An 8606-nucleotide genomic window follows, 5' to 3' on the forward strand; every position below is an offset into this window, starting at 1 on the left:
ATACAGCAGGTAAGGAGAGAGACGTGATTTGTGCCTTCACACTGCTAACATTCCAGTGGGAGTTGGGGGCTATAAGCATCCCAAGTCAAACTGACTCAAACAATAAATGTATTGGCTTGATGCTGGGGAATCTTAGGCAGGAGGCTGGGCTGCAAGGGTTCCATGAGTCTTTGAGTAGTGAGGCTGGTACTGACACGGACGCCAGAGACAGTTCCTGGCCTCCCACCACAGCCAAAGTCTCGGGTAAAGACTGTCCCTTCCAGACAGAAGCGTGGAATGAAGCCTCAAGCTGCCTTCCCATTGTGCCTTATTGGCCTGATTTGTGTCACGTGCTCTCCCTGAACCAATCACCGTAAGGGAGAGGGGATTACCCTTGGACAAATCAGGCTGCTCCTTGGAAATGGGTGTGGCAGGACCTCGCGGGGCTTGTCTCAGGGACCAAACAGTAGAGTCACTGCTTTATTCTAATTGGGTCAAATTAACTCAAATAGGCACATTGTAAACTTAAGCATTGGTTCCAGGCAACTGTTAACTCTTTAGCAACTTCCAGAAGCATTGACTTCAAATACTGGTTTCAACTACAAACTAATTCAAGGGGGTGACCTTAGACAAAACATTCCAGAAATGTCCAGTGGTTTCGCGATGTGACTGTTGAGGGGCAGTCAGGAAAGACTGCTTGAGCTTGCTTGAGCTGGCTCCAGAAGCACACAGCTTGGCTTTGAGTTCCCCGTCCTGAGCCTTTCTAGCTGGGTTAAATCCCTTAGCCCTTGGAAGCCCCGTTTCCTCTCCTATGAAATGGGCACCTTCTTGTGGGATTTGTGAGAGGACTAAATGAGATGATATAGGTGATGCCTCTTGGCACAGTGCCTGGCTCGCAGTAAGCGCTCAGTATTACTGTTGAACCCGTGCGGAGCCAGACCAGCTGACAGCATCACTAGATACACCTGGATGCTTCCCAGTTTGTATCTGACCCACATCTTCATCTTCTCAGAATCTGATTTTAGGTCGCAGTTGATCAAGAATAGGAGTACTACTTACAGGTATTTGTCAAGGTTCTCTCTTTCACCTGTACTGCTTTTCTCTTGTGTTCCTCTGGCTCCCCTTTTAGGAGGTTGTATGAAAGACTGGTCAAGGGCGCCTGGGTTCCTCAGCCGGTTTAGCATCTGCCTTTGGCTCAGGTCCTGGGATCAAGAGCCCCACGTCTTCTTGTGAGGCTCCTCGCTCAGTGGGACTCAGTTTTCCCTCTCCCTCTGCCCCTCCCCTCCCCTCCTCATGCTCCTTTTCTCTCTCTCAAATAAATAAATAAAATCTAAAACAAAACAAAACAAAACAAAAAAACTGGTCAAAGGCTCTGAGGTCAGATTCCCAGGGTTCAAGTTCCGGTCTTACCACTTAGTCCTTGTGCAGCCTTGAGCAGGATATATCTGTAAAGCAGGTGTACAAACGATATCTTTTAACAACATCATAAGGGTGTCGTGAGAATGGTATTAGCACATCCATGTGAGGGGCTCTCTGAGGGCCTGGCACATACCGAGCATTTGATGAGTGTTGTTTGGCATTTATTAAGACTATTTCATCTATCAACCATGACTCTGGACTCTATTCTTGTTATCCATTTGTCTCAATCTCTCTCCCTAATTCCAGCTGCTTATTCCTTGCCTACCTGCTTAATATTTTCTCATAAAGATCCAACCAAAACTTTATTCTCAGCCTGTCCTAAAATACACCTGCAGTACACCTGTCCACTCTTCTCTTTCCCCAAACGTCCTCCTCTACCTCCCTGCCAACATTCTTCCATTAATGTCAGCACTGATAGGAAATGAAGGACTTGGATTCCTATTTCAAGCAATCAGAAAGCCTTGTTTCTCTCTTTTCCCATAAATCCTCATAGTTGGAGGGTCATCCCACCCAGCTTGAGGGAAATGAGGACAGAGCTGTAAAGGGACTGGCCCAAGGTCACCAGCAAGTGGGCAGCGGAAAGAATTCAGGCCTCCTACTTTTGAGGTGATTCCTCTCTCCCCAACCCATGGCCGTTTCTCTGTGCTACAAAACCACTTGGTCCCAGTTGCCCTAGGGGCCCTGGCAGACTCGCAGTTCCCAGGGTTGGGGAGGCGAGGCTGGGGGTCCCCAAGTAGTTCTTGAAACAATTAAAAATCTGATTTCGTAAGCCAAGTCTCCTGTGACCCTGAGTTGTGTGTTGGGGAAGGGGGCAGGCAGAGTGCCGTGAGGGGGTGGTGCGGGGTGTGGAAGGTCCTTTGAGAATTTCTAAGCATTGTGAACAAAGTAAACCCCAAACTGTAGGATGTGAATCATTCTGAATGTGCCTCTGTTGGCCACCAATGGGTACAAGAAATGTAAATTCTGCAGGGGTTGTGAGTGGTTTAGCCAGTGTTTTTCAATGTTAGAAATTCCAAGCATGGAGTCAGCGGGTGCCCAGGGAGCCCTCCATTTCCCTTCCTGCAGTCCTATCTCTCTTAGCCCTGACAGATCTTTGGTAGGTAACGCGGGAGCTGACAGGTGCTCGGTGGGGGCCACATGCAGGCCAGGCTGCAGACTCCAAAACAGCCATCTACTCATCATGTTCCTACTTCCTCAGACTATTGAAGTCAGAAAATTCTTGCCATTCCTGAGCTAGTAAGGGAGACTCAGACCCAGTGACCTCCTTTTGTTCCCGCTGGGGGCGGTAGCCCCTCGGCCAGCTTCACCCGTCCCAACCAGCAACCAGCTCGTCCGAACCAGCTCCGGCTTCAGCTCCTAGTCCGGTGGGTGGAGGAAAGGGGAGGGCGAGGCGCGGCAGGAGTCGACAGGCTGAAAAGAGGGTGGTCACACTTTCTCCATTCTCCCACTCCAGGGGAAGAAAAAAAGGCCCAAAGTAAAGCCAGAGTTTAAAAAGGATCCCCTGTTCATAAACACAGAAACTAGACGAGAGGTTATTGCGGGCTGCGAAGGAGGGGGGTTGGGAGGAGGGGCGGTGGGGGGGGGGGTTATGGTTTAATGGGTAGAGTTTTTTGTGGGGGATGATGAAAGGTTTTGGCCATACATAGTGGTGATGGTTACACACCATTGTGAATTTAGTTTATTTAATGTCACTGAATTGTACACTTACAAATCATTAAAATGATAAATATTATGCTATGTATTTTGCCTCAATAAAAAAATCTACAATAATTTTTTTTTTCAAAACCCCATTCTCTGCATTTCTTTTGAAACTGACTTCAAATAGACTGGCCTTCAAACCTATGCAGCTGGATTCTTTGTCAGGAGATCATTATACTTTGCTTTAGGCTGGTAGTTCTAGAGAATTATGGATGACAGGAATGATTGAAACTGATTTACTTCTCAAGTGTTTGAGATTCCTTCATCCCTACCCAATAATGTCTATTCAGGAAGAGGTTGTCTTGACCAAAGACAGAAAAATAAAAGAAAATGTACAGGCCACCATCTAAAGTGGGCCTGGTTTAAGAAAATCTCCTATGTGAAATCTCAGATTTGGAAAACAAATTGGTGGCTGATAATTTGCCTTACAAAAGACTGATTCACTTAACAAAAGAGTTTACTCAAAGGTTCCTTTAAGAATTTAGCCCCCTGGTGCATTTAATGATATTATTGGATTAAAAAAAAAGCCATCCGACCATTCAAGGACACTGCACTGTAAATATGTGAATGCATTGTATTGTGTTGTAAGAGTGGGAATAAAAGAGTCAGGACTCTGACAAATGGACCATTTTGGGCCAAAGTAACACAAGGGGGGGGGTGGGCAGGAGGGGAGCAAGATGAGTTTTCTTGGCCTAAAATCTGGGCGGCTTTCTGGGAAGGCTTTGGGAGTTTGTGATTTATTTAAGACCAGCTAAGCCCAAGGCCTGCAATGTGTCCATTTTGAGAACTTATGGTCAAAGTTTCTACCTCTGCCCATGCTGACCCCCCATCACCTGCCCTCATCATAAAGGCTCTCAGGTGTGAGCTCAACTCCGTCTTGCGAAGCAGAAAAATATCTCTGTTGCCAGAAAGCGGATTCTCTCTGGTGATGAAGAATGATCCTTATTTATGTCTGCATAGGTACATTCTGGGGCCCATAAAGGTTTAATTGTCCCTCTAACTAGTTTTTTTTAAAAACCCACAAAGAGGCTGCCAGGTTTCCCCAGAGTTTAAAACCAACTGAATGCGGTTCTGTGGAAACTGCTTTAAGTGTGTAACTCGCGCCGTGTCCTGGGGCACAAGGCGGGATTGTTTTGGGGAGTCGAAAGACGCAGCTCTTAGGAGGACTTTTAAAGTCAGTTTTTGTGGCTTTGGGCTGCTGCTGACCCTGGCTTGCTCTGCAGCGAGAGAGAGAGAGAGAGAGAGAGAGAGAGAGTTGCTCTCTCTCACCGGGAGCCTACTTCTGGAAGTTACTCCCAGGGAGCCCCTGCCCCCTACCGCCGCCTTCCGGTTCGGGGTGGGGGGAACCTCCCTGTCCCAGGACCCGAAACACCCTTCCTTTTGTCTCGGACGTTGTCTTTGAGGGTTTAAAAGACTCCCAAGACAGAGGAGAGTTGGAAAGAGAGGAAACGTGTCTGAGACAAAAAGAGAAAGACAGACGCTGGTAACTGAAACTGGGTCCAGTCAGACACAGTTTGCGTGGCCGCTCCAGTGTGTGGGGAGAGCCGTGGCTCATTCTGCATGGCTGCTTGCTCATGCTGTCGCTAGGGACTGGCCATCTACTATGTTCCAGGCACAGTGGTAAATGAAACGCAGACCGGCCCTGCTCTCAGAGCGCCTACGGTCTGGCGGGACAGTTCCACACTGAATAAAGTTAATTAGGCCAACAAACATATAATTACAAACTGTAGTGAAGGCTCTGAAGACAACATAGGGGGTGTTGAGAGAAGCGAATGAGGTTCATAGACGTTTCCCTGAGGAAGTTAGGCCTTGCAAGGTGGACCTGAAGAATGAGAGGGAGTCAGTGAGGTAGGAGGGGGATAGAGGAAGCGGGAGGATCCCAGAGGGAAGGGACAGCATGTGCAAAGACCCCGGGGCAGGAAGGAGCAAGGGCCTCTTACGTATTGCTGGTAGAGTGAGATGTGGCTAAACAAGTTGGATGTTTAATGTGGCTGCTAGAATCTTCTTTGTCCTCTCTTTGAGCCCCCTTTCCTTAAAAGACTTGTAATGGTTTCCCCATCCATCACACTTCACTTTGAGCTTCAAAGGGCTATGTCCAGACTGCCCCCAGATTACTGAAACCTTTCTCACACTCCTCTTTGGTTCTATGAAGAAAACACATTTATCAAAAGACTAAAGCAAATAGTTTTGACGTGCGGTTCTGTACCATAAGGGAGGCTATAATGAAGTCAGTCCCAGTTTACATGACTCCAAATGGTTTCATTTAAATGTCCCACCCTGTATTTACGTGTCCCTACCACTTTAGTTGACTGTTTATCTTCCAGTATAGTTTACTGAACTTGCAGGATTGGCCTCTATGTAATTCCGTCTCTTACTTTTTCCATTCCATGGCCTGTCATTTACATTTTTCTTTAGGAAATGCAAATATTTATTTACGGTATTAGTTTTTACTCTTGCTTAGCCCTATATAATATAGAGTACACAGACTGTGATAAGGGTTCTAGTTCTGTATTTTTCCATAAACTGGTGGTGACCTTAGCCAAGTCATTTAACTTCACCGAGCCTAAGATGCTTTGTAAAATGAGGTGTTTTTCATTTCTCTTATTTTGTTTTGTTTTATAAAGCTAGCGGATCCATATTCAGGATTCCTCTTAATTCTGTGGTTCTGTACCTCTTACAATCATCCAGGAGTATTCCTCTTACATTTTTGTCTTTATCAACCCCTCTTTCAGAATGTCTTTGTGGGTAGGACCAACTCTCTGTATTGCTTTTGTATGGTAGCATACCCAGGGTTGTATTTAGCAAATGGAAACAGAGCATACTGTTGGGCTTGGTTAAAGCTCACATATGTGGGGAAGTGGTTGAGGAGCAGGAACATTCGAGCTGCAGTCCTGAGATTCCCTTAGACTGCTTCTCAATCTGGGGTGTATGAACCCATAGGGGTAGATGGAGGTGTGCCAGCGAGTATAGGAAGCCCTTCCTTCTGGAACAAGAATTCTACTCAAAGATTTGAGGAGAGAAAATTGACTTTAGTATTGAGACAAATATGGATATATTGTGAATAGAAGATAAAAGTGATATGATTTTTTAAAAAGATTTATTTGAGATACAGAGTGAGGGAGAGGGCAGGAGTGGGGGGTAGAAGGCAGAGGGAGAGAGAGAAAAGCAGACCCCCCGCTGAGCAGGCAGCCCGGCCGCAGGTCTCCATCCCAGGACCCCGGGATCATGACCTGAGCCGAAGGCAGACATTCAAGCGACTGAGCCACCCAGGCACCCCAAAAATCATATATTTTTTTATTAACATAAAATGTATTATTTGTTTCAGGGGTACAGGTCTGTGATTCATCAGTCTTAAACAATTCACGTACCTTCCCCAATGTCCATCACCCAGCGACCCCATCCCTCCCACCCCCTCTACTCCAGCAACCCTCAGTTTGTTTCCTAAGATTAAGAGTCTCTTATGGTTTGTCTCCCCTCTGGTTTCGTCTTGTTTCATTTTTTCAATCATATGATATTTTAATATGAAAGGAGAACCCAGGACTATACAGCCTGAGGCACACTACAATGTGAGAGGAAACGGGGCTTTTACTTCTGTCCTTGGGTTGCTCGAGAAATACTTGTCTTATGGGTCTTTGAGATATGTACACTTTCATAGGGTAAAGGTGCTAAGTCACTCACGAAGGGCATTCCTAATAAATAGTGGACATGTGTGGAAAATCCAATCTCACCCATTAGGAGAGTTTAAAGAGGGTCCTGAGGTTGAGAGGGAACCAGGCTGAACAAAGGACCCATTTCCAAAAACCAAATCGGTTAACACAATCTTGCTTAGTATCCTGGCCAAAGGCTGGGTTCGAACTGATCCAGACATCTGGAAGATCTCTCACCCTTTCTCTGACCTCCAGTATTTCTTCTTGTCTGTACCCCCAGATCTGGTACTTACCAACCATTTTATGTTAGTTATATTTTCTTGTTTATACAGCTTCTCAGCTAGAGTCAGGGAGGTCGGGTGAATTAAGAAAAAGTATAGGATTGAGCATCAAGACCTTGCTTGCCACGTGACTTTTGGTTACTCCCTGAAATCTCTCTGATTCCCAGTTTGCTCATCTTTTAAATGGTGCAAAATAACACCTGCCTTGCCTTACTGAACAGGTAGGATTGCGAGCAGAGCATATGGATTTGCAATGTAAAAACATTTTGTAAATCATTAAACAAAAATCAGTTATTATTAACTAAGACCCCAAAGGGAAGGAGGGCATATCTCTCGAATCATCTTTCTATTCGCCTCAACTTTTAACTTTGCCTAGTTGGTTCTGATAAACTATTAGTGATAAAGATCATGAAATGCTGTCCCCAGGCTGACCCTGGGAAAACTAATTCTGTCTTTCTCTTCCACCCCCATCCTTTACTCCTTTTCTGGCTTCAGGCCCCAACCCCGCCCCCACATGCTCCCACACTGCTATTTCTTCCCACTGCCCCTTCCAGAGAATTTGGGTATTAAGAGGACACTTATAGAGGTTGTGTAATGTATATGAATGAACTGCTGGAGGCAATTTCAGGCATCAGCAGGGAAAGTTTTGTGGCAATGCCATTTTTGTGGGCAAATGAACTGGTGTCATTCTGGAAACTTTCTCCCAGAATAAAAATGCCCAAACAGAACTCTGGAATTTTTTTTTTTTTTTTTTGAGACCTAGCCTAAATATCTCCCATGTAATAATGAAGAATCACATTTTCATTGACCTCTTTGCTGAAGTCAGACAATTTCTCTCCCTTCTCAGTTTGGGGTGAAGGCCAGCCTGCTTCACAGTTAACATCTCTGAGGGAAATACCAGGAAAGGTTGAGGCGGGGTAAGGGGCAGGTTTAACATGTACTGGATTAAGAACGCTTCAGCTAAACAGTAACTTTACTAGGCCATTCCCCTCATATCGCCTTGACCTCAGGGTAGAGTGGGCTTTCTTTCTCCTTCCTTCCTTCCTTCCTCCCTCCCTCCCTCCCTCCCTCCCTTCCTTCCTTCCTTCCTCCCTCCCTCCCTCCCTCCCTTCCTGATTTATTTATTTGTCAGAGAGAGCAAGCACAAGCAGGGGGAGGGGCAGGCAGAGGGAGAAGCAGGCTCTCCTCTGAGCAAGGAGCCGATGTGGGGCTCAATATCACGACCCTGGGATCATGACCTGAGCTGAAGGCAGCCGCTTAACCAACTGAGCCACCCAGGCGCCCCTAGAGCGGACTTTTGCACATATTGCACATTTTGCAGAAATGTGTTCAGCAACTCACACGCAACTCTTGATCTTTGGGAGAGTGAGTTCAAGCTCCATGTTAGGCATAGAGAGGAAGGAAGGGAGGGAGGGAGGAAGGATAGAAGGAAGGAAGGAGGGAGGGAGGGAAGGAAGGAGGGAGGGAGGGAGGGAAGAAGGATAGAAGGAAGAAAGGAGGGAGGGAGGGAAGGAAGGAGGGAGGGAGGGAGGGAGGGAAGGAAGGAAGGAAGGAAGGAAGGAAGGAAGGAAGGAAGGAAGGA

The 8606-nt window shown here is 46.4% G+C and overlaps 1 protein-coding gene across 1 annotated transcript in view; it reads left to right on the forward strand.

Annotated features, from left to right (window-relative positions):
• Positions 1-2970: 2970 nt before the first annotated feature.
• The window catches only part of TCP11 (t-complex 11), a 26611-nt gene continuing 20975 nt past the window's right edge, over positions 2971-8606 (forward strand). The window contains exon 1 of the mRNA XM_032410192.1: positions 2971-2983. The gene's annotated coding sequence lies outside the window, so the exon portion shown is untranslated. The remainder of the gene's footprint in view (positions 2984-8606) is intronic.

Source organism: Phoca vitulina, unplaced genomic scaffold (genome assembly GCF_004348235.1).
Source record: "Phoca vitulina isolate PV1807 unplaced genomic scaffold, GSC_HSeal_1.0 scaffold11, whole genome shotgun sequence".
Lineage (NCBI taxonomy): Eukaryota > Metazoa > Chordata > Mammalia > Carnivora > Phocidae > Phoca > Phoca vitulina.